Here is a 22561-nt window from a genome sequence, read left to right as displayed (position 1 = left end):
AATGGCTACCTGTTACCATCTGTCCACTATTGCTCTGAAATGAGCTGAAACATCTCGATGAAGGAAAGATCTATTCTTGTTTGTGTTTTGTTTATTTTATCAAATACGTACGTAACACCCCGAAAGTGCCTTCCGAGTGCTGAGGCCCTGAATCCTCATGATGAGCCCGTGGGGTAGATATCGCCATTTCACAGGGGAAACTGAGGCACAAGGAGGTCACACAGCTGGTGAGTGAAGGGGCAGGGATTCAAATCCAGAAAATCCTAGTCTGTTTCCAGTGTCTGTGCTCTTTAAACCCATGGAGCCCTCAACCAAACACCCGCAGGACTAGGAACAGATCCTCAAGGGGAGAGTGGATTGAGAGCCATCAGAACCTCACACCTGCTGATTAGGGCAATTCCAGGCACGGGGCCCATGTGTCTACTCTATAAATGTCTACCTGTGAAGGACGACCAGGGCAGCTGAAGCTGGCAGGTCACCTGGCCACACTGCAGGGCGTAATCTCTGGGAGTCCGGGTTACAACACATGGTCGTCTCTACTGAGCACGCTTTATTTTTAGCATTCTTTTACGTGAACGAAAACATAAATTTGAGTCTGAAATTTCTACTTATTGAATTGGAAGACTATTTCATTCTTTGCCACTTATGGTCTAAAGTATATCCAAATATTACTTGTATTCAGTGACAAGAATAGATTCAACCTGAATAATAGTTTGACACACAGGCAGAACAGCTGTAATTAACAGTATAAGTAATTGAAAAACGCAAGATAAGGTAATTTATTTCTTTTAACATTTATTTATTTATTGAGAGGGAGGTGTGGGGGGGGGTGGGAGGGAGGGGCAGAGAGAGAGGGAGAGAGAATCCCAAGCAGGCTCTGTGCTATGCAGACCCGGGGTTCGATCTCAGGAACCATGAGATCATGACCTGAGCCGAAACCAAGAACTGGATGGATGCTTAACCGTCTGAGCCCCCCAGGTGCCCCGTAGGATCGGGTGATTTAGAAACATATGTGTAAATCATCAAATACCTAGTATAGTGAAGAAAGAACATAATCTAAGTTTTGGTTCTTAAAACTTAAGGCCAACAACTGATGCTCTCAATATGTCATCACATGACGAATGTAGAAGGGTCTCCCCTCCCGTGTTTAAGCTCTTCCATGTCAGAATCATTGGGTTGTGATCCTCTCTAGTGACCCATGTTGGACACTGATTGACCTGAAATCAACTTTCTGATCTGTGAACCTAGTGGACGGCACCTCTGTTCCCATGGGAAGGGCGCAAACGGAAACCACCAAGAACAACCCGGTGCAGGGCCTGGCACTCCGCGATGAGGCTGTGGCCACACACTCACCTGCTTGACGACCCCAGGAAATGACTTTGGGATTCAAGCTCCATTCCCAGGAGGCGGGTCTCCACCCCAAGTGCTGCCTGGTGCACTTGTCCCTAGTCCCCGTGGAGAAGGGAGGGAAAAAATGGACTCAAGCTTTTGGCTGCAGGGGACCCCCGGGGCCAGGCTCTCTGCAGGATGGCATTTAAATATGTTAGGAGCGGCCCCACACGGAGACATTCTAAGGGTGGACAAAAGCCTTCCATTTTAATGGCACCTTTCATTAAAATTTTCTTTAAGGAAAAAGAGATATTTCAATGCTTGAAAGAGTACCGCCCCCCTCTCTACCCCTCAGACATGCATGGAGCTTGCTAATTACCTAGCAAGGTCGCATTGTATCAGCAATAAAGTTCACTCAGTGCTGGCTACTGGAGTTTAGAAATCGCTCTAAACGGATGAGAAGGACAGGAGGAGGCCAGAAATGAAAGCATCCCAAGCATCCCACCTTTTTCTGATTATACGAGGTTAGTTGCGTCTGACCCACTGCCTTGGCACGGATTCCCTCCACTTAGGTGTGTTTTTCACTCCTCCCCCAAGCTCTGAAGGCGAAGCAGAGGCTTACTGCATGCCATAAATATGTAATATGAACGCCGCGCTGGCTGGCTGAGAATATTCCAGGCTTAATGACAGTTCTCAAGACGTGAGCTTTGCAGATCCGAGATATCACAGGTGCCTCAGCCCCGCGCGAAGCTGCAGTCACGCTTCTGCGGAATGTATTTGAATATTTCAGCATTTTGAGCTATTTGCATGCGTCCAAGGCGAACCCAAGCCTGAAATCGCGGAGTAAGTGCTCCTCACAAATCTCGTTTGGCAATCACAAAGGAAAAGAGTCACCCGCGGAGACGGACTGATGTCTCACAGATAGGCCGCCCACTCCAAGCGCAAAGACACTGTCAAAACCAAACTTGTCCTACTTTTTCTAAAGTGAAGCACCAAACAGAAAAGTGTGCCCGGTTAAACACGGGGCCGTGACGACAGAGGCGCAAAGCGGTGCTGGAGGAACCGGCTTGCACGGTGGAATCCGTGTGCGCAGCGTGCACACGGAGGGGTGCGCCTCGCGCTGCAGACTCACCCCGCGAACGACTCATTACAGCCGCCCTGGCCTGGGAGCCTCGCTCGCGCACGTGTTACAGTTTTGCCTACAAAATTCCACCGTGTGCACGACGTTTCATGAAATGACGTTTGTGAGCGTGGTGCATCTGTTCCAGTTCTACTCGCGATTCCTTGTTTCATATATAGAAGTGTGGACGCTGCTGTGATTCGTCAGGACCCTTTCTTCACCACACACGTTTCCAGGGGTGTATAATTTAACCTGTGTGCTCAGAGGGGCTGCTAAAAAAAAGTAAGGAATAAATTCCTTATTTTAATAAGATTTTGTCATGTATTTATCAGAACTCAGTTTTAAACTTTTTTTTTTTTTTTAATGTTTGTTTATTTTTGAGAGAGAAAGACCGCGAGCAAGGGAGGAACAGAGAGAGAGGGAGACACAGAATCCGAAGCAGGCTCCGGGCTCCGAGCTGTCAGCACAGAGCCAGACGCCGGGCTCGAACTCACGAACCTTGAGACCATGACCTGAGCCGAGGTCTGACGTGTAGCTGACTGAGCCACGCAGGTGCGCCAGAACTCAGTTTTAGCTCTTCAAGAATTTAATTGATTGTTCTAAGTCAGTTGTTTCATTTCTGAGACTGAATCCATATAGCTCCCCAAATTCTATAGCTGACATTAAAATATATACATATATACTATAGATTCTTACCTTGTATTTGTTTTTTTCATTTTTAGCATGTGTCATTGATTTGTTAGGTGAGTTTGAAAGTCTCTACTAGGTCTAAAGAACCATTGGGAATTAAGATCAAAGCAGATGTGGGTCGTGGAGTCTGGGGGGACATAGAGTCTGGGCCCTTTCAGGTCAGCACTTGGCCGGAGCAGCACGTTCACTGGCCCCTGGAGTGTCTCCACGGCGGGGAGGGTGTTAGAACCACTCACTGATGAAACACGCTCTACTTTACGTGTCTGTTTAAAAAGTGGGGCTCAACTCATATTTGCTGATGGGTTTTCAATTGTGCTATGACACTTTCCAGTGAAGTGTACTGTTCGTATGCCTAATTTAAAAATTATAGAGAGCTAGTCAGACAAAATGAAACCTGAACTGATTTGAAAAGCTCAGCAGGCAATGATGGCCTCTCGATGTTACTCAGGGTAGAGCCCTGGACTCCGGCGTGCCTTCCTTTAGTGAGGCGAGATTCACCCCTAATTTTCCAAACTTGATTCCTGCCCCCTCCTGGATTCTTCCGAGAGAGTGATACACACGTCGTGGAAATTGGCAAGCCTCTCCTAACAGGTGTGTGAGAGTGTCTGGGATGAATGTGTTTTCATTCCAATTGTAACATTCCAATGGACGAAACAATATATTGCAAACATGCAATCAATGGAAAAGCCAGAAACGATCAGACTTTGAAAAATGTTTATAAACAGAACTTCCATCAAGTGTTCCCCGATCACAAAAGAAAGATTAGCTACACTGTAAATAATGAATTCAAAAGTTGTCATTCGTTTCTTGGGATTTTATCTGTCATCACCCGGAGAGCTGGGAGGTACGCACCCTTCATCTAAATGGGGGGAGTGTCGATTACGTCTCCTAAACGTGCCAGGATGGAATTGTTTTCTTCTCTCCATTTAAGAGCGTCGCGTTGTCTGCGGATTTTCCTGCTTCTTTAAACCTTCCATTTCTTTTACAGGATTATAAAGGGGAGGAAAGGAAAATGTGAGTATATGGTGAAGAAAATAGTGCCGCAAGGCTGCACGTTTTGTGACGGTCAGGACGGACTCTTTATCAGAGGGGATTCACTAAAGAATATACACATGCTTACATCCAGCTCCTGACGTCGCACAAAAGAAGAGAAAAACAAGTCACTTATTCTGTAACGCTAGGGATATGAAATTAGAAACAGAAGACCTGGGGAAAGAAAGAGATAGATGGAAGGAGGGAAGGTTGGAGGGAGAGAGAGAGCGAGACCACAGTGAATGGGGACATGGCTTCATCTGGAACCCCTGACCCTTCATGGGTCCTGCCATGCTGGGCTTTCTGCCCTGACGCTCGCCTTCTCAGCTGCCTTTAAACCGAGGGCCGGACACGGAGGGTCTCCTCCACAGCACGCATCACCAGACACAGCAGCTGACCCCTCTGGGAACAGGTGCCCCCAGACAACGGTAACTAGACAAGAGAGAGCTTCTGGGAGGAGCACCCACATGCTGAGCACCACACGGCACCTGGAGGCCAGCGACTGGGACAGGCTGAGGACTTCAGACACGCCTGATCGATGGCTTGTCAAAGGTGATCACAAGAAGCATATGCCCCCGCGGGTCTCCACAGAGACCGTCCTATCGGCTTGACATGCACTGTCTCCCTCACCCCTGCAGTGACCCCCCCGCCCCGAGCCGGCCGTTACTATAACAGCTCATTTTAAAGGTTAGGAAATGGGGGCACGGGGATTGCGTAACTTAGACACGGGCTGAGGCAGAACCAGACAGGAACTCAAGCAGTCCGCCTCCAGTCTAGAAACAATCAACATGTGGACACGACGAAAAACAGGAGGGCTGAAACAGAGAGCACCCCGCATGGGATAAAGAACACCCCACGTGGGAGAGGGCACAGAGTCCACGCTGGTGGAGCAGAGCCGCGGCCTGGGAATCTCCACTGATTGCAGATCGGGGAAGTGGAAACCCAAACAAAAGTCGTGAGGTGAGGAGGAGAGAGAGGTCCGACACCCCCACAAGAGAAGTCCCAAGAAAGGGGGGGAGATGGAGGAAAAATTCTTCAAAAGAGGGACGGAAGAGCCCGTGTTGCGAGGATTTAGAGGAGACCGAACAGGTTAGGTGAGGAAAACCCACGCGGGACACACTGTAGGGAAATGTAAAAACGTCGAAGAAAGGGGGCACCCGGGTGGCTCAGTCGGTTGAGCGCCCCAGTCTTGATCTCAGCACAGCTCATGCTGTCAGAGTTCGTGAGATTAAGCCCCCTCTGTTGGGGGCCTCAGGACCTACTTGGGATTCTCTCCCTCCCTTTCTTTCTGTCTCTGTCTCTTTCTCTCTCAAATAAATAAATATTTTTTGAAAAAGAATATCAAAGAAAGAAGAAACTCTAACAGCATCGAGAGAAAGAGAGCAGATCACTTACCAAGGAAAACACGCAAACTATCACCAGATTCCTCAACAACAACGCAGATTGCAAGAAGATATCGACTCATATTTTTAAGCGAATGAAGAGGTTAGAAAACCTTTGAACCTATCATAATGTGTTCAATCAAACTCTTATTTCCGTGGGGGAGCAAACGTAATATATCCTGCAGCACACAACCCCTTAGAGGATTATGTACAGGAACATCCACCCTTCGACCCTTCTTGGAGGAAAACCAGATTAGAAGAACAAAAACAAGCAAACAACTAAGAAGCTTCCAAGAGAGTTCTGCAACAGGTATGCAATGTAAAATCAATCAAATAACTTAATATAGTCTTTATATAAAAAGAGCAAAGGAAAAGGGGGGGGGAATAAACCGTTTCCACTCAGAACTAAAGTCACAAAATTCTTCATAAGTGGACATGGGACAGACAAAGGGAAAAGCTGTCGAAAAGATGTAAGAATCCCTGAAGATTCTCGGCATGCTTGACAAGAGACAGAGACATTTAAAATCTGTGAAGACATCAGTGATCTCAGGTTGATCTATAGATTCGACGCAAATGCTACCAAAATCCCAGAAGGCTTTCTTTAAAGAAATAGGTAAGCCGATTCTAAAACCTAGACAGAGGGGCTCCTAGGTGGCTCAGTGGGTTAAGCATCTGACACTTGATTTCGGCTCAGGTCATGATCTTGCTGTTCGTGAGTTCGAGCCCTGTGTCGGACTCTATGCTGACTGTGCGGAGCCTGTTTGGGGTTCTCTGTCCCTCTCTCTTCCCCTTCCTAGCTCATGCTCTCTCTCTCTCTCTCTCTCTCTCTCTCTCTCTCTCTTTCTCTCTCTCTCAAAATTTTTTAAAAACCTTTAGAATTTGGATGGAAATGTAAAAAATGTAAAGCAATGAAAACAGTCTTGAAAAGGAGAGCAAATTTGGAGAACTAGCACCATGTGATTTTAAGACCTACTATAAAGCCACAAGACAGCTGGATATTGGCATAAGGAGAGGCAAATAGGTCAATGGACAAAGGAGGGAGGGCCAGAAAAGACGGTCACATGCCCTGTCATATTGCTGGGACAGTAGATAGTCATATGGGAAAAAATGAAGAAACCTGTCATCTCAATCCATATACACATATGAATCATAGATCTAAATGTGAAATTAACCCATAATGTTTCTAGGGAGAAAAAAAAAAACACAACAGAACATTTTCACAGGGTTGAGGTGGCCATAGACTTCTGGGATAGGACATGGAAGTCCAAAAATAAAAAGAATTCCTTCAACTTCATCAAAATTAAAAAATTTCTGCTAATCCAAAGAGATCACTAAAACTATAAATCAATAAATCACAAACTTGGGGAAAATATTGGTAGTGCATGCATCTGATGTGTTTATGTGGGTTTTTTTTTTAAGTTCAACAATCAACCATCTAATTTTTTAAACCGAGCAAGTGAGTTAAACAGGCATGTAACCAAAAAAGGCATCCAAATGGCCAATAAGCCCCAAAAAGATGCTGAATATCATCAGTCACCAAGGCGCTGACAGTGAAAATCGTCACGAGATACCATTTCTTGTCCGCTGAAATGGGTTAAAAGACTGACGGTATGCCTGTCGCTGAGGGAGTGGTGCCGCTTGCCAAATGTGCGTCTCCAGGAGAACTGCCAAATGGCAAACACTTTGAGGGACTGTTTGCCAATTTCTTAAAAAGTTATACAAGTGCATACCCCATGACCCACAGCTCCACTGCTGGGTAGTTACTCAGGGGTGATGAAAACTTTTGACCATAAAAAAAAAAAAAAAGACCATACAAGAATGTTTATAGCAGCTTTATTCATGATAGCTCACACTGGAAATAACCACAATATCCATCGAAAGAAGAATGGATTTTTTATGATCACGCTATATTCATATATTCATAGAGTGGAGTGCTATTTTGCAATAAAAAAGGAATAAAACACAGGTAATTTGCAAATAAGAATGATCTCAGAACAATTACAGTTGACAATAGAAGTCACACACTCAAGATCTGTGTCATGTTTAATCCAGAATACGGGCGCAGGCAACGGCATCTAAGGGGTCAGAGCGCATCATGTCTAGGGGATAGAGCACACTGGCTGGAAGGTTCCTGGAGTGCTGCTGATGCGCGCATTGGAGCTGGCGGTTACAGAGACGTGTGCAGTTACCAGGACTCACCCAACTAAAGACTTAAGCTGATGTATTTTATTGTAAGTTAATTCTGCCTCAATTCAGACATAGTAATAAAAGTTAATAAACATAATTATGGGTTTCTAATTTTAGGAAACCACTATAAGAGTAAAAAAGTAAATAAAATCTACAATTCTAACTCGTAATTTCAACCTGGTCTGTCCAATAAAGAACATGAGAGAAGAATAAAAATTAAACAAGTATACTAAATTGGAAACATGAGTTGAGGGTAGAAAAATCCTAATATAACAGGAATTACAATCAGTGAAAGTGCATGAAACTCAGGAACAGAGAAACCAAGAATTCCAGATTCGATTTTTAAAAAATTAATAGTCTTTTTTTTCTCCCCAAAAAGAATCAAGAAAAGTTAAGCAAAAGAAAAGTACATCCCAGGGAAAGGTGACCCATAAAAAAAAGTTGTAATGATAATTTTAATATTTCACTCAACAAATATTCAGACAATCTTATCTTAAGGGAAAATGAGGGATGTTCTACTAGTAAAAATGGCATATAACCACCATGAACCTCTGTGCCCTTAGAAATATATACTCAACATAGGCAAAATGGTTGGCAAATTGAGTCAATAAATAGATAAATAATAGTAACTGGAGATTTTACACCCTCCCTTCACCTGAAAGGGGCAAAAAAATAAGCAGAGATAGGGAGGCTATGTGAATAATGCAATTACTGGGATGCCTGGGTGGCTCTCTTGGTTGAGCGTCTGATTCTTGATTTCAGCTCAGGTCATGATCTCATGGTTCCTAGGATCGAGCCCCGTGTCGGGTTCCCCCCTGACAGCACAGAACCTGCTGGGATTCTCTCTCTCTAGTCACTCTCTGCCCTTCCCCCACTTATTCTCTGTCTCTCTCTCTCTGTCTCTATCTCTCTCTCTCTCTCAAAGTAAATAAATATTAAACAAATAATTCATTTAATAAACTCAAGTGATTTTGCCTGTTGTTCCGAGCTTAGCAAAGAGAGGCAGACCAGACTTGCTGGGCTGCCTGGTGCCTGACCATCACCAGCACCTGCCCATCTGAAGCGAGGTGGATATGAAAATTCAGAGTGTTCAAAAACTTTCAGAACAATCTGGTATTGCTGAGACATCCAATTATGTGATCATTTGTCCAGTAACTCATTTTATTGAATTTTGCGGCATTAATGGTCTGTGACAGATTGGAAATTAACAAAAACAGAAAAACCTAACAAAACCCCCTGGTCCTTCAGCACAGAATGTTTGAGCAATACGAGTTCTGAGTGAGCAGGGGAAGAGCCACAGACAGGACTTCATGTTAGACCCCGGATGAAGAGTCAGTGTCACCAAACTACGTTCTCCCTACTACAGTGACTAAAACCATAAACCAATTAGAAAGCACACCCCCCCCCAAACTTCCTTTATTTTGAGAATCTCAACATTACACATTTTGCTAAAATGAGACTTATAAAGGAAATTATGAAATATGCAAGACTGGGGGCGACGTGGACTCATTAAACTCCAAAATATGTGGACGTATCTAGAACAGTACGTAAAGTAAGATTTATATGTTAAAATGCATTTTCATGAGGCAGGACAGATTGGAAATAAATGATCTAATCAAAGAGAAAATAGGTTGGATTTATGACACAAAATAGGGATTGGTTTTAATGAAAAACACATGGGCCAAGTTAGCAACAGATAACAGATTGAGATAATATATTTGCAATCTATCTAAAACCAACAAGGGACCATACTATCTAGAATATGCAAGAAATGCCTATAAATCAAAAATTAAGAAAGAAAATCACTATAGACAAGGAGACAGAGAACATGGAGAGGCAATTCACAGGGAGAAGAAACCCAAAAGGTTGAGAAGACGTAAAAGATGACCAGGTCCATCAGTAGAGGATTGGAAGTCAAGGCAGCAAGATCTCACCTTGTGTCCAGCCAATGGGCCAGTGCCTGAAAGCAGGATCGACAAGTGTTGGAGGTGAGTAGGAAAAAAAGGCAGCACCTTGCCCTGAGGCGGCTCCCTGGGAACTCACAATGTTTTGGGGAGTAGACTGGCACCACCAGGGTGGTGCCAGGGCATATATACTGTCTGACCAGCAATTCTGCTCCCGGGAAGAGGGTAGAGAAAACCCAAGTCCTGCGCAGGAGTGTCCCACAGCACCCTGTGTGGTGATAGGGAGCCAGAGGGATTCCCTCTGATGCTCTGGGGAGCGATGAGTAGAATGTCGGCATTACATGCCATGGAACAGTGAGTCAGAAGCCGCAGACTACGAGAATATTCTGTAATCTGGAGAGATGTGTAGAGTGAGGAGGGAAACAGCAACGGATAGAAAGTGATTTATAGCTTCTTTTTTTAATGTTTCCATCGGAGTTCAAGGGAAGCATCTTCTTTTTTTTAACGTTTATGTATTTATTTTAAGAGAGAGAGAGAGAGAGAGCACAAGTGGGAGAAGGATGTGGGGCACCTGGAAAGCTCAGTTGGTTAAGTGTCCAACTTTGGCTCAGGTCATGATCTTACGGTTCATGAGTTAGAGCCCCTGGTCGGGCTCTGTGCTGACAGCTCAGAGCCTAGAGTATGGTTCCGATTCTGTGTCTCCCTCTCTCTGTGCCCCTCCCCCACTCATGCTCTCTCTCTCTCTCTCTCTCTCTCTCTCTCTCTCTGTCTCTCAAAAATAAATAAACATTACAAAAAATGTTTAACAAGTGGGAGAAGAGGCAGAGAGAGAGGGAGAGACAGAGTCCCAAGTAGGCTCCACACTTGTCAGCACAGACCCCAACGCAGGGCTCACTCCCATGAACCGTAAAATCATGACCGAGCTGAGATCAAGTCAGATGCTAAGCTGGTCCGACTGAGCCACCCAGGCGCCCCAAGATTTATAGCATTTTACCATTAGAATCTTGTTTTTAAAAAAACTTACATTAGTCGAATAAATGAAATGCAGTTTATAATTTCAACCAACCGTGTGTGGTTCTGGGCTTTGAGTACATTCACCGTGTTGTGCAACCGTCTCTGCCATCCCCCTCCAGAATCTTTCCATCTCCCCAAAGGAGCCCTACACACATTTAACCCTACCTGCCCATGCCTCTCACCCCACAACCTGGGGACCGCCATGATGCTTTCTGTCTGTCTGAATTCGACCATTCCGGGTGTCCCATGGAGGTGCAACCACACAGCATTTATTCTTCTGTGACTGGCCTATTCCACTTAGCGTCATGTGTTCAGGGTTCACCCGTGTTGCAGCGTGCCAGGCTTTCCTTACTTTTTCAGGCTGAATAAAACCTGAAGGTGTAGATCACGTTGATAGATAGTAGATGTATCATGGTGATAGATCACATTTGGTTTGTCCATTCATCTGTTGACTGGCACTTGGGTTGTTTCCACCTGTGGGCTATTGTGAGTAATACTGCGAGGATCGTGGGTCTGCAAACATCTGTCGGGGGCCTTCTTTCAGTTCTTAGGTGTCTCCACCCCAGAAATGGAATGGCTAGATCCTATGGTAATTTACGTTCCCAGAAATAGTTGGAATCCTTCCACTGTGTCCTCCAGGAGCCCCACCATATCACATCCCACCAGCAATGCAATTAGCAGCACTTTATAACACATGCACACAAGACAACCAGGCTGACCTTTACAAAGCCACAGGGCAACAGAAGGGCACGCAGCTCGTCCGTTGCAAGGGTGTGTGGGGAGGGGACAGAAGCAGGGAGAGCAGACAGAAGGGGAAATGTGGCAACTAAACAGGGAGACCCTTCCCCAGACAAGCAAAGTGATGCATCAGGGACCAAGACGTTTGGGTACAACCGCCCGCTGCACCTGTCACAGCTCCGAAAGCAGAAGAGGCTCTTTTCTTGTTTCAGAAGCTCGAAGCTCCCCTCCCGGTCTCTGGCAAAGCAGTGCTGGAGGTAACAAATGAACAAATTGCGCTGCTTGGATAACTTTCCATTTTGTCATTAGCACGTCTTGACTTGACGAGATTGGATGGAATCAAGCAGCTGCGGAATATTCCCGGCGACAAGGGCTCCCCCCTCCCCCCCACAGAGCCGCCGCGGGCACGCACAGCTCCTGGGAGGACGCTGCCGGTTCTGGAGACTGCGTTCCACGTGCTCTCCACGGGGGCCCGTGGTCCTGGGAGAGCCGTGGTGTGGGGAAGGGCAACGTGCCGCGCTTCTGTGGTCCCGAAAGGAGAAAGAGGCCCCTGGAAAGTATGGGAAATGACCGTTATCTGCTTTTGTTGGGCAATTCCCACGGCGACCAGGCACAGGATCAGGTGACCCAGCAGGGGCGCGCCTCGCCCGAAGTGGGAGGAGCCAACAGCGCCCCATCAGGATGTGGAACACAGTCACGGTGTTCGGCCGCACAGCCTGCACCTCAAATCCTAAACTGCCCCCTGCTTCATCGAGATACGGCTTTTGGAGGAGACGGGAAAGCATTTACGAGGAGGGCTGGTGAAACTCATAATTTGTTTATGTGGAAATTTTTTCCAGAACAGCGCACTGGGGAAACATCTCCAAAATGAAATAGTAAAGAGGCAAAAACAGCCCGTTTGTCTCTTTTTCTACCACAGATGCACGTCAATCACAAAACGCTGCCATTTATAAGGCCGCCCTGGAGCCACTAGCAGGTGGCCCGGTGCCAGGAGACGGCGAACTCCTGCCGCGCGGCCGCTGTGTCCTCCCTGATGCACGGGGCTGGCGTGGACATCGTGTGGCCCCACACGTGGCCGGGCGGGCCAGAAGGAGCCCCATTCGCCCCCTGCAAGGGGTGAGAGGTGTTCCTGGAGCATCGTGCTGGGCTCTGTTGGGGGTTCTGCAAGGCCGCCGGTCCCAGAGAGCAAGGGAGGGACAGTCAGGCAGTCCCCTCCTGGGCGAGAGGGAGAGGGGCCGGTGAGGGGCCTGGCAGGGAAGCATGGGGCCAATGCCACGCTTTCCCCTTCTCACACCATTGCTTGCAGGGCATCTGCAGTGACAGACGGCTTCCCAGTGAGTGCAGACCAGGCATCCTGGGAACAGGAGAGGCTAGGAGGGCGCAGCTTGTCAACCGGCCAGATTGGGCCCTGTGCACGGCTCGAAGCGGGTACCTGCCACTGGTTCCAGGCACAGCGGCAGGAGAGAGGTGCATTTGGGCACCCAGCCAGCATGAGAATCCCTGCAGGGTGACCCTGGGCAAGGGGCTGGCTCTCTCCCCAAAGGGACCGGAGCTGGCAAGGGCTCCTGAACACGATGACACAGGGCCGCAAAGCAAGGAGAATGCACCAGAGACTGCAGTAACTCGACACGGAGCTGCAGCGTGTGTAGGAGTCACGTGTCCAGTCCTTCTCTTTCCAGGAGACAAAACAAAACTACCTTGTGAGATGTTTTTAGTGATAGAATGCACTCTTTTACATGTAGTCAGTTTCCATTAATCCAATGTTAAGGACAGTGGGATCTTCCAACTATCAGATTAACCTGTCAATGGAGGATTAAGCAGAAACTATCGTCATATTAATCTTATGGCTGGAAACCTTTCTAAAATGTGTCAGTGTTATTTCCTTGCCTCTCTAAGCGGTGAAGTCCTCAACAGAAATGTTTGAGATGGTTCCATGCGTTCCTTGCCCATTAAAAGACCTTTAGAGCATCTTCCATACAGGAGGTGTCCTGATGGGTGCTGAAGGCAGGAACAGAAACATTTCCATTCATGGCACAAAGCTGGAGTTGATTCCTAACGTCACCGACAGTCTCTGCTTTTCAGTGGAAGGATTCACTTCCTTCACAGTTGATGTTGGGTCCCTATGCTGGATTTTATCCCTTTGATTTTACTCGATTACTTATTTTACTTGATTTCCTCTCCTCCCACCACCCCCCGCCCCCGCCACCCTGATTTCCTTTCTGGTCTAACACCTTCCCCTTTCCCCTTCCATCAACAACCTGGGAGTCTGTTTGTTTTTGCTCCCCTTATGTTTAATAGTGCTTTCCTCGCACTCAATGAAACGCGTGTTTCTTTGCAATATGACAATGAGAAAACCATTTGCCACATCAAGTTATTCTATCTTCCTGCCCCCACCCATGCCCAACTCAGATGAAATGTTAGGTTGACACATTTGGAATGGTTTTACTTCAGCACCACCCGCCCTCCGCCCTAAGATGTTCTCCCCGGGACATAATTACTCCTGGATTTGCTCAGAGGATTTAGTAGATTTTATTTAAGATCGCTTTAAGAATTTTCCTGGATGTATGTCTCTTCTATTTCAAGAAACATAAGTTAGCGTACAATTACACTATGTTTCCAAGTAGTATATAATCAAGAGAGAAAGAGTGGGGAGGGGAAGAGAGAACGAGAGATGCCGCTTGGGCTCAGGGTGAAGCAGTTGTGGCCATCTCTGCGTCTCCCACATCTGAGGGTCAGGTGCTCTGTGTTCTCTTTAGAATCTTCGCCAGTATTTGCTCAGACAGACTCCCAGTCTGTGTATTTTCTAACATACATATCTATCTATGAATATCTTTCACCTTGTTGGGTCGGTAATAGCTTGGCTGGGTATAGAAATCTTGGTGTGCTGTCCTTGTCCTAAACCCTCGGTAACTGAGTTTGCTCCTGTAAAATGCCGTTTTACGTTTTGTGTTTCATTTGCACTGTTGATACTGGAGAAAACTAATAGCAACCTTGGTCTTTGTTTTGTTAATAATTGGGTATTCGTGCCTGAAAACTTATCAGATGTTTTCTTCCATTTTAGGGATATCTAAGTATATTAGTTGGTTAGCCATTTCAGCCTACCAATGCGGCATCTCCTTAGCTCAGAAATTCTCATCTATTACTTGCTTAATTATATTTCCCATATATCCCTTTTCTGCCTCTGGAACACCAGTTACACTATATTAGATCTCTCAGATCCTTCCTGCAATTCTCTGATTTCCCCCTCCCACCGTGTCCTATCTCTTGGTGTATTGGTTCTTCATTTTACAGGCCACTAACTTCTGGTGTGACAATGTCTATCTTTTTCTTGCATTTATTTCCTGATTTGGCTGTTTTTTGTTTTGTTTTGGTCTTGTTTAGACCCATGCCCCGAAAAGAAAAAGTCAGGGAAGAGGTATAGCCCTTGCCCTGACTTTTGGCCTGTCCACTGCAATTTCCTTGGCTCAGGGGTGGTGGAAATGGAGGAAAAGACAGATTTTCAGGCCTTTTTCTTAGAATCTCCACAAGAATCACCATGTAAGTTTAAAAGCATAGAGGGTTAAACAAAGTCTGAAGGAAACCAGAAAAGTCCTTTGGAGCCATACAAGACGCACACACATTATGTAAATCAGAGGTCAAACAGACTACTAGAAACAATGTAGAATGGGGGGTTTCGTATGAGATTTGATTTGCTGCCTTTGTGGGAGCTGCTAAAATATTCTTTGGCATCTGGTGCTGAGAGCGAGGTCCCCGGGCGGGTGGCTGGATTGAAAGATGGCTGTGCGGAGGGGGAGCAGGTTGGGAAGGACTAAATCTCCTGGAACCTTGAGCAAAGGTGCTTGAACCTACATCCACCCCACCCCCCCCACCCCGGAATCTGTGAAGCCTCCAACCCGGGTTAGTTGTCTTTCTCACAGAACCTGTACCCCCAGCTCCCCCCACACCACCGCCAGGCCCCACATCACTTCCTTCAGAGCTCAGGCAGGCCAGAGGCTGGCTAACCCTCGCTCTGCCCCTGCGCACAGCACACACCAGGCCTTGTCCTCTAGGGGACGTGGCACAAGGGCCGTGCCCAGGGGCTCAGCGGGTGTGGACTCAGCCTCCACTGCCTGAGTCACGTGGGGCAGGGTAACAGCACGGAGCGTGGCAGCCCGTGACCCATGGCAGCCGCTGACCCGTCTTCCCGCCAGACCAGTCCTCTCCACGTTGCACCAAAAATCGTCCTTTTCTTGGGAAGGAAGGCTGCATTTCAGGAGAGACCTGGATGCAGAGCCACAGAAAAGCCATACCAAAAGTATTTATGAGCTAGAAGTACCTAAGCCCCCGGATTAAACAGCCTGTGTTATGTTGAGTCAGTTGAAGAGCAACCGGGCTCAGTAAGCACCGTGTTGTCAAATCACGCCCGCTGGAAGTAGAGAGAATGGAGGCACTATGATTAGTGTTTACATTAAAACTGGGGGGAGCGCCTTGGGTAAGTCCTTCCCTCTTCGCCCGGGCTTAGGCTAACCCAGACCCAGGCCACACTCACTTGATGGGTTTAAAGGGCTTTACGTGAAGTGCAGCTTATATTGAATTTCTTTGTTTCTTGTTTTGAAGGTCCCTGAAGACATGGTAACTACAAAGCAGTCCCGAATAACAGGAATGTTGGAACAGATGTTATTTGGGCATTTCCACATAATAAAGACTTCTAATAATCCCCGATGCCCAATTATCCCAACAGTCCCACCAAAGTTTTCGCTCAGTGCATGATAAATGCAGACGATATCGACTTGAATAAAACCACAATGATTTAGGACACGGGTGATGCCAATCAAAGGAGACTTGTAAACAACTGACAACCACAGTTTTTAGAACCAAGATTAGCCAATAAGCCAACTTTGTACTTACATAAAACCAATTAGTCAAGGGGCAGTTGCATGACACAGGCAATGCTCTCTGAGGAAAATAATGTTTTCTGCCTTTCTAGATCAAAACCGTGTCCTGATGGTCAACAGTGGCCACTGCCTGACGGCGCACTGTGCTCCCATGCTTTGCCCTAGTCGGGAGGTGGTGCCCTAGGCTCGTGCCCTGGTCTGGGGAAAGATGCCATCTTCCCGTAAGTACTTTTATTTGTTAGGGTAGAGGGAGGTCCAGGGCAATTGCAGAACCTGTCAGAAATGGGAGGCATACCACCTGTTTGCTTCCTTTTGTTTGGTTCTTTTATTGTGAGAGTGCAAACAGCACAGTCCACGAACGCAGCCTCTGATACTTTCCAGCTTGAAGAGAGTTCTACGTGAAACGGGGAAAGGAAGTGTCTTCACTCTCTCTACTGCACATCCAACACTTAACTCCACACTCCGATGATAATACAAGGTGAAGATTAATCAGAAGAATTTGCAAGACCAGGCCAAGCCCACTTTAAGAGTTCAGTATTTTCATGCCCGAAGCGCGTAAATACACTGTACACAAATAATACATATCTTAAAGGGAGACGAATACCCTTTGGTGTCAAAAGGCCACGTCTGATGGTGGCCAGCTATCTACCTGGGAGCTCTGATCCCTTCTGAGAGAAAGGTAAGAGAATTTAAAAGAGAAGTGAGAAATTCCTAACCCTCCATTCCAGCGCCCCGATAAAAGGAGTGGGCGAGGGAAGGGGAGTACGTGGAGGACACACTCGGTGCCTCTAGGATCCAGGTGCCGGGAAGGGCTGGAAGGTAACGTGGGTGTAAGGAGTCACAGGCACACTGGGGCGCCTGGGTGGCGCAGTCGGTTAAGCGTCCGACTTCAGCCAGGTCACGATCTCGCGGTCCGTGAGTTCGAGCCCCGCGTCAGGCTCTGGGCTGATGGCTCGGAGCCTGGAGCCTGTTTCCCATTCTGTGTCTCCCTCTCTCTCTGCCCCTCCCCCGTTCATGCTCTGTCTCTCTCTGTCCCAAAAATAAATAAACGTTGAAAAAAATTCTTAAAAAAAAAAAAAAGGAGTCACAGGCACAGCTTTGGAGGGGATGGTTGCCCAGGCACCTGTCACGCTTCCCAGAGGCGGCTCCCCGGGTCACGTCAATCCATAGACACAGCCAGGGCCACTCCCTGTGGCCTTCCCCTTCCCCTCTGGATGCGACAGGCGGGTCTCTTGACAAAGGATTAGCAGCCTCCAGAAGCACCCACACACCACCACGTGGGATCACTTAGGGCAGTTGTTCATCAAGAGAGTAAACGTATTCTTGGGGCGCCTGGGTGGCGCAGTCGGTTAAGCGTCCGACTTCAGCCAGGTCACGATCTCGCGGTCCGTGAGTTCGAGCCCCGCGTCGGGCTCTGGGCTGATGGCTCAGAGCCTGGAGCCTGTTTCCGATTCTGTGTCTCCCTCTCTCTCTGCCCCTCCCCTGTTCATGCTCTGTCTCTCTCTGTCCCAAAAATAAATAAACGTTGAAGAGAGTAAATGTATTCCAAACTCAGCTGCCTTCGTCCACCTCCTGTGACTCGTGGCAGTTGGGGGGGCCTCTATCATCCACCATCAAGTTTGGGGCACCTACCTTGAGTAGATTTCTCTTTTCAATTTAAACGTGCTTTTATTTTACATAGAGCATATTTCCAACATACAGAAAATAATTAACCCTCCTGGGCCCACTATCAAAATTTAACATAGGTTAATATTTTGCCATATTAGATCCAAATGACGTTTTTTTAAAAGCCTTGGGATGCTTGGGTTCTCAGTTGGTTAAGTGTCTGACTCTTGTTTCGGCTCAGGTCACGATCTCACAGTTAATAGGATCAAGCCCCACGTCGGGTTCTGTGCGGACAGAGAGGACCCTGCTTCGGATTCTCTCTCTCGCTGTCTCTCTCTCTCCAAATAATAAACTTTAAAAACAAAAAGACATAAAGCCTTGTGAAACCACGCGATCTTAGCCAAAAGGCTGAGAAGCAATGTGAAACTCATTTTATGGAGCCACACAGGTTTTTGAAACTTCTGTAAGCAGGACATGTTCCTTTATGTGGCCACCAGCACTCGGAGACGGCACGGTCACCAAGGACCCACTCTTCCTCTCCATCACTTCCTGGTTTTGACATGAATAGTATTTAAGTGAACAGCAGTGACCTCTAGATGTCATCTGGCAGTGACACTCTCATGTTGGACAAGCTGACCCTCAATCCCAAACTACAGTTCCAGGAAAAGGAGTCACCCTGGACTAAACATGTCCAACTAAATGTTCCATTTCTAAGATCCCAAAAGGCTACTCTGAAGGAAGAAGCCGGGTCTGATAAAAGCCTCATTTTATGCTCAACACAAAATGTCACTGGGAAAAATGATGACAAGATAAAATTTGCTTCCTCTTGCAACCCCACCTTTGGAATCACAAAATGGAAATCGGGCCGAGAGACAGCCCCAGGTAGAGGGAAGCAGGCTGGTCTGGAAGAGGAAGTGACTCGTGCAAGAGGGGTGGGGCCCAGGTGACAGAGCCAGGGCTGGCTCCCTCAGAAACACAGCCCGGCTGCTGTCACCGCAGCATGGACACAGCAACTGCCCTTTCCACCTCACAGAGTGTGTCTCAGTTATTAGTTACTGGGGAGCAGGGAAGAGATGTGAGGACTCGTGTCCCTCCAATGCCACGTCTGCAAAGGCTTGCTGGCTGTGTCAGCCAGCTGGCGGGGAGGTGGGGGGGTAGGGAGTGGGGGGGGAGAGGGGCACGGTTTAGCCCCCCACTGATTGGACCTTACCATAGATGCTGGCTGAACAGCCCCCCGCGCTCACGCAATACCTACACGTTTGCAAGCTCCAGAAATACTTAGTGAGTTAGTGCAGCTGAAATTTCATTTGCTCTGATTATTGAAGCTACAAATATACACCAATGCACAAAATCTTGAGACCACAGAAATGTATGTGAATCAGGAATAAACCCTGTTAGCCTCTGACACAGTTCTTTCAGATGCTTCTCTACATCCTTCTTTGGGAACGTGCTTCAGCCCACCCGACGTCCGCTCGCCTACACCATCTGACCCCTTCACAATCCATCACGACGCCACTTCAATGGTTGCACGGGACTGTGTCAAATGTTTCATCAAATTAATGCCCTAATTTATGTAACCATTGCTTTACGTTGGTTTATCCTCAGTGTTTCCCTATTATAAATAATACTGCAGTGAACATCTTTGTACAATATATTGTTGACATCTCTGAGTATTTGCTAGGGATAGATGCCTGTAATAGGTTTATTTATTTTTTTCATTTCCCTATTTACTAATCTATTCAATTAATATTTATTATATGGTGGGTCAGGCGACCTCAGAACCTTCCTGACATAGAATTTTTAAAGGAATAGATAATATAAAATAAGTTTCATGTATTTATGTATATATGCATTTTTAATGCACACCAACAAGCATAAGATAATTCACAGAAGCTAAAATCAATAAGGCAAGGCGACTTCAGAGATATTACCAAGTCTGAGTGCACCTGCTCATCTCTACAGATTTAGAGTGTTCAATTTAATACAACATGTGCAGGGAAAAGAGATAAAGCCTTTGTCACTAGGAGATGGAAAAGCTGATCTGTATCCACATAATAGAACTACAAAAGTTTACACCGGTAATTAGCAGGTGAAAGGAGGTGGTGGGGGGGGGGGCCTCTCCCCAAAGAGAAAGCAGTAATGGACCACACTTCTCCAAGGCCAGGCTCTGGGCAGATAAACCCACGTCCTTCCTGAGAGCCCGTAACCACAAACCCACGGGTTCGGGGCTCTAACTCATGCCCCATATGTCCCAGTAATCCCACACCCGGAAGTTAGTTTACAATGGCTGTGATACGATGCCTGAGAAAGACACGCCATCATCCGTGTTGTGTTCCAGAAGAAAGGCATAAGTAAGTTCAGGGTGATCATGAGAAGGTATCGGACAAATCCGGATGGAGAGACATTCACAAAGTAACTAACCAGTGTCTTCAGAAGTGCCAAGTCACAGAAGGCAAACACGGAGGACCTGACAGATTTGGGAGGCTAAGGAGACCCAGCAAATGCATGCAACATGTCCTCCTGGCTGGGGTGGTGGAGCAGAAATAAGGCATGCATGGGAAACTGGTGAAGTTTGAGTAAGATCTGTAGCCTAGTTAAATTAAAAGCAAATGCTATGACCAAGTAGGGGCACCCGGGTGGCTCAGTCAGTTGGATCTCCGACTTTGGCTCAGGTCAGGATCTCACAGTTCACAAGTTCAAGCCCTGGGTCAGGCTCTGTGCTGCCAGCTCAGAACCTGGAGCCTGCTTCGGATTCTGTGTCTCCCTCTCTCTCTGCCCCTCCCCTGCTCATGCTCTGTCTCTGTCTCTCTCTCTCAAAAATACATACACTTTAAAAAAAATTTAAAAAAAATACTATGACCGTGTTAATTTCCTGATTTTGAAAACTGCTCTGAGGGTGTGGATGTTAAAATTAAAGGAGGCTGGGCAAAGGGGGCATGAAAATTCTGTATTATTTTACACAGGTCTAAAATTATTTCAAAATGCAAATGTAAGAGTCATCATAATAAAGCGACCCTGAGTTGCTGGTGCACTCAGGAGCCTGGATGAAGTCATGAGGTCTCTCTAGAGAAACATATCTTAAACAAAAACCTCAATAATATCCACAGAGAAAGTTCTAATGACCATCGGTTGACAACTAAGAAAAAACTCAGGAAGCTCGCAGGGAAACAAGCCAGTATGAGTCAGACACAACAGAAAAGAAAATGAAGCAACTGTCATAAGTTTCATGAAGTCCTCAGATGATTAAATCACCAAAATATGTAACAACTTATTTAATAAGAAAAAAAAAAAAGAGCATAAAAGTATGACAAAATAGCAAGCTAGATAACTAGGCAGACTTTAAAGGAAGCATGTGAAAGTAACTATGGGATTATTGTATGTAAATAATTGTAAATTGTATGTAAATTGCATGTAAATAAATAGTTTGTATGTAAATAAGTTTTAAATTGTAAATATGCAATTAGGTAATTATTAAGAGGAGAAAAACCAATGGATATTGAAATTTTGTGTATCAGGCAAATATTAGAAACAACTTAAGACAGAGCTGAGCTGGACAATGTATCTAAAGAGAGTATCCAGAATATAACAGAGATAAACAGCAAGATACGAAATTAAAACAAAGGTTGGAGATGTGAATTATGGAGTAGGAAAGCCTAATGTACCTCTCTCTGGTACTAGCAGAATAAAATAACAATGAGGAAAAAGCAATATTTGAAGAGATAATGACTGGTCATTTTCCAGAGAAAGTAAAGGACACGAATCTTTATATTAAGGAAACCCAATAAATCCCACACAGTATAAAAAAAATCCACACTTGACACCCTACAGGGACTTTGCAGAACACCAAAGACAAAGGGGAGAGCTTCGATAGAGCCAGAAATAAAGAAGTAACTCTCAGCCTAAAGTGTAATGCCCCGAAATACTATCTTTCAAGAACGAGGGCAAATAAAGACATTTTCTGACAATCAGATGCTGAGAAGTTTACCACCAAGTGAAGCCAGAAGATAACCTGTCTATGAAGGAGAGTGATCCTGACTGAAAGCTGACCTCTCAAAAATAACAATGGAAACCAGAATACAATGGATTCTCTTCAAAGTGTCGAAAGAGTCTGCCATCAGAGGGTCGACTGCTCAGAACCCCTGTCCTAAAGAAGAGGGCAAAAGAAAGGTGTTCTTCTGACAAATACACAAGGAGAGAGAGTTCACTACTATTGGAAATAAAACTTGAATGTAATATCTGGGGCACAAGCAGAAAAGGAACACAGACAATGGTGAACATGAGGATAGATCAAAGCAAGCAGTGCCTTAATGAAGTGAGAATAGCAAAGTCTCACATTAGGAAACAAAATACAGAAATAAAATATCAGAATGTAAATGCCAGAAAGCGTATGACTCAAGAGGGAAGTAATTAACCCTAAAGAAGTCTAAGTCTCTTACGTTGTTTGGAAAGACAAGAAAGATGTGTTTAATTTGGAGTTAGTCAAGTTAAAAATTCTTAAATCCCGTGGAAACCACTAAAAGAGTTTAACTGAAGTGTATATCTTCCAAACTTGTCAAGGACAAAAATGGAAGGAGAAAAAGAATTAAAGAAAGAAAGGAAAAACTGATTAAGAATAGAAAGCACACGGCAGATGGGGCGCCTGGGTGGCGCAGTCGGTTAAGCGTCCGACTTCAGCCAGGTCACGAT

This window comes from Puma concolor, chromosome A1 (genome assembly GCF_028749965.1).
Source record: "Puma concolor isolate L17-30 chromosome A1, mPumCon1.1.hap2, whole genome shotgun sequence".
Taxonomy (NCBI): Eukaryota; Metazoa; Chordata; class Mammalia; order Carnivora; family Felidae; genus Puma; species Puma concolor.
This window is presented reverse-complemented; position numbering follows the sequence as displayed.